At 38.1% G+C, this 4,249-nt stretch overlaps 1 long non-coding RNA gene across 1 annotated transcript; it reads left to right on the top strand.

Annotated features, from left to right (window-relative positions):
* The first annotated feature begins 290 nt into the window (after positions 1-290).
* Positions 291-1,864, top strand: LOC138826291 (uncharacterized). The gene is made up of 3 exons (XR_011371641.1): positions 291-492; positions 1,383-1,499; positions 1,799-1,864. It is a non-coding gene; the product is annotated as an uncharacterized lncRNA (long non-coding RNA).
* The last annotated feature ends 2,385 nt before the right edge of the window (positions 1,865-4,249 follow it).

Below are 4,249 nucleotides of genomic sequence, written 5' to 3'. Positions count from 1 at the left end.
AGAGGAAGGAGTCTCAAATCCCACCTAAACAGACAATGAGAAATGAGACAACCAGTGGCTGAAGAATTACAAGAAGAAAGGCAGGGACTTGGGACTTGTAGGTAAACTCTGGGGGCGGGGAGGACAGCAGTGTTGGACAAGTGGTAGTCATGCCTCTCTGGAGGCTGTGGGCTTGGCCTCACTCTTGTCTTGAAGCAGGCACCGTATAATTCTGCCTGGAATCTTTAATAGTAGCTTAGTTTAACCTTAAAGTCTAATTTATTTGCTTTGCTTTTTTTTTTTTTTTTTTTTTTTTGCTTACAGTAATAGAAGAATTGGTGGGACAATCTGAAAGGATCTCTGGCTTCTTATTTTCTCATCACCCTGAGCTACAACCTGTGTGCTACCAGCTTAGATGATGGGACTTTGAAATTCTGGAAAGCAGATGCACATCATAAGGCCCCATGGCTTTGGGATTTCTCACATTCTTTTTAAAATGTAATTGTTACTAAGGTGTGTACAGTGATTTCACAATTCATGTAATGTGTACACTTGTCTTGTAGACAATGCCATCCTTTCCTGAGCTTTTTCCCAGTTTCTGTTTTTTTTTTGTTGTTGTTGATTGTTTTTGTTTTTGTTCCTGACCTTCAGCTTGAACTCAGGATTGGGTGTTGCCCCTGAGTTTTTTGTAATCAAGGCTACTTTACCTCTGGAGCCCCAGCTCCTTTTATGGCTTTTTGGTTGTTAATTGGAGAGAAGAGTCTCAGAGATTTTCTCACTCCATCTGGTTTTGAACTGAGATCATCAGCCTCCTGAGTAGCTAGTATTCTAGGCCTGAGTCCCCAGTGTCCAGCTACTAAAGTGTTGGTTTCATCCTTCCCTGTTTGTGTTACAACTTTCCTTAACTCTTGGCACTAATACTACATATTGCTTGGCTCAAATCTGAATCGGTGGAACATGCTGTATTTTGAGGAAGGCAGGAATAGGAAACTGTAGGCCATAGGGACATATAAGCTAAACAAATCATTGGGAACATGGCATAAACACAAATAAGTTTATTGCCAGTTGACTGTGTCATGTCTTTACTGTTAATTCTGCATGGCCTGTGGATGATGTTATACATATCCAAATGGTCATTGGCAGAAATAAGGTTTCTCATCCTGTTCTATAAACAAAACAAAAACCAACCAAAAAATACTACCTATGAGTCCAGCAATTTCCTCTAATTAGAGATCAGTATGCCCTAGTTTATGAAAAAATATCCATTATTCAAGTGCTGCTACTTTTTCTAACCACAAATATAATGAAATATGTAGATGTCTGTAGAATTGCATATGAACACCATCATTTTAATTCACAAAAAATTCAGACATTTAAATGTTTATTTATCTATTTTTTGTCAGATGTGGGGCTTGAACTCAGTGCCTGGGCACTGTCTGTGAGACTCTGTGCTCAACATAGTTAGCACTCTACCAATTGAGCCACAGAGACACTTCTGACTTCTGAGTTGTTAATTGGAGGTAAGAGTCTTATGGGTTTTTTTCTTCCTGAGCTGACTTAAAACTGTGATCCTCAGATCTCAGCATCCTGAGTAGCTGGGATTACAGGAATGAGCCACTGGCACCTGGCTTCAATAGTCATTTTTAAAATGATGAACTGCTTGGTGCCTCTGGCTCACATATATAATCCTAGCTATAGTTAGGATTACAGGTATGAGAAACAAACACTAGGTGTGTGTTGTTCATGATGGTTTATATTGGCATGTTTTGATATTGTTTGTTTCTTATACTACATTGCTCTTATTTTTATTTTCACCTAGGTGGGGGTGATAGGTACTAGCCAGTGTTGAACCTTCTTTGGTTGAGATGGAGCCATGTGGAAGTTCTTGCCTAGTATGGCATGAAATTGAAATCCTCCAGCTCTCAGCTCCCAATGAACCTGGGATGATAGATGTATTCCATCACGCAGAGCCAGTGGTTGGGGAGCATTGCAGAAAAAACTACACTGGTCTTGAACTGATGTCCCAAATAGCTAGCTTTACAGGCATATGCCTTCAAAACCTTGTTGTATTCAATTTCACTTTGAAGTAGTGTTTGTACATACTTAGAGAGTACAATGATAACACACTACATGTTTAATATATAGAAGTCAATACAATTAGCAGGTTAATCTCCTAAAACATTGAAGCTAATGTATTTTGGTAACCTCCTGACTGTGCTAGTTATTTTAGAATATACCATAAACATGAATACAATGATGATGTGTTCTAGAAGATTGAAAGTTTATAGATATTGAGGCAAGTTAGACTATGTGTAGTAAATATATATTTATCCATTGCTGCTCTGAAGTACATTATCATATATTCACTGTGACAATACCATCATATATTCACCATGACAATAATTTTCTTGCAGTGTAGAATTTTCCATTTCATAATCTGCCATCTTTTATCTTTTTTACATTCTCCTTATAAGTATGAATGCTTTCTTGTTTCTTATAATATTTTGAAATTATTTTAAGATGGAATTAAAATTCGTTGAGTCTACTGTAATTATCTCATTTTGTTTGGTTTTGTGATGCTAAACATTAAGACCAAGGGTGCCTGAAAGTGATGCCAGCAGACTATATCACTAAATTTTATTCTAATTACCTCTTATTATTGTATTTTGATATAGGGTTTTATTGTTGCTGTTTAATAATATAGAGTGTGGTGAAGGTGGACTGAAACTTGCAACCCCACTGCCTCCAATAACAATGCTTTCTTACTAGGATCTGGAAGCACATAATTATCACTCTAGCTAACAGGAGGTTGAGACCTGAGATTTACTTCAGACAGCCTGAACAGGGAATTTTATGAGTCTCTCCTCTCCAGTTCAGTACAGAAAACTTGCAGTGAAACTGTAGCACAATTGGTAGGGCACTACACGCAAGGGAAAAACACTCGGGATTGTCATATAGCCCCTGAGAACAAGCCCTAAAACACACATATGCACAGACACACATTCACCCACATACACACACACTCTCACACACATGTACACAAACAAAATTGCAGGCAATGTTGTACCTTAAATTCTTATCCAGGGGTTGGACAACAGTCCACTTATTTGTGAAGGTTTTCCTTGATTATTTTGAAGGAGGAGGATAGTTCATGGGACACAGATGACAAGACTTTAGTGAGGAATACTTTATAAATGACTAGCTTATAAAAAGAACAGGAGCACAGCTTTTATCTTTAAATAGTACATTCCTTCAACTATAGTATTTTTAAATAATAATCATTGAATTATGAGAAGACAATGCAGCACCTCTTCCCTTCTCCCCTTCCCCTCTCTCATAAAATATGACAAAATTATCAAAAATAGTCTTTTATCTTACAAGAATGAACACTTGTAAAAATGTCTGACTATATGTGTAATGTTTGTTTTTCAATACTTGTTTGATTTTCCCACCTCTAAGTACTTGCCTTTTTTCCAGATGACAGCACACAGGGGCATCAAGAGCAAACAGATTAGGAAACAAAAACCTTACAATGTCCTAGGAAGTAGATGTCAAAAATAGATGCAAGAAGCACATGACAGGCTGAGAGGGCCATGAGATCCAAAATGATTTTTGCATTATGAGAGAAATAGTGACAAATAAGGCTTGGATCTGACCTAGGAAGGGCTCCTTGAGGCTGAGACCATGCCTGTATCTAGGCTTAGCTGAGGATGTTGGGAATTGACAATGTCCACATGTGGATATAGTGATGTGAGAGGGGAGATTTCAGTCTCCAGTTTGTCTTTGGGATGGTCTTATGTGACCAAACAGCTTAGATCATTGGGCTCTGAGAAATGACACTACCTACCTCACAATGGAATAGAATATAGAAATATGAGAGCCAAGCAACTGTAACTGACATTCAGCACAAGCCAGCTCACTTGGCCTGTGGTGCAGGAACAAGAAAGATGTTCTTGTGTGGTTTCAAAGTTCAAGAGACTCAGCTCTCAGGCATGAGAGGTATGAGTGCCTCACTCAATGCTGCAGACTTTGGATCAGTGCCAAATCACGAATCCAATGTCTCAGGCCTTTTTTATAAGAAGAAACCAAGGGAATCATAAGGCAACTCAGGCAAGTATAACTATAACAGGAAACCTATCTAATCTCATCCAGCCCACATTAGAAACTTCTTCTTGTGTGCTTTTATATGTGTATACTGAGAAAATATTTACTGTGTACTTTTCAATCCACTCTATTACAATTACTCAATTTGAAGGGTACTCCCACTTTC

Source organism: Dipodomys merriami, unplaced genomic scaffold (assembly GCF_024711535.1).
Source record: "Dipodomys merriami isolate MVZ:Mamm:240054 unplaced genomic scaffold, mDipMer1.0.p SCAF_141, whole genome shotgun sequence".
Classification (NCBI taxonomy): Eukaryota; Metazoa; Chordata; class Mammalia; order Rodentia; family Heteromyidae; genus Dipodomys; species Dipodomys merriami.
The sequence above is the reverse complement of the archived record's forward strand: the minus strand, read 5'-3'. Positions and strand labels throughout refer to the sequence as shown.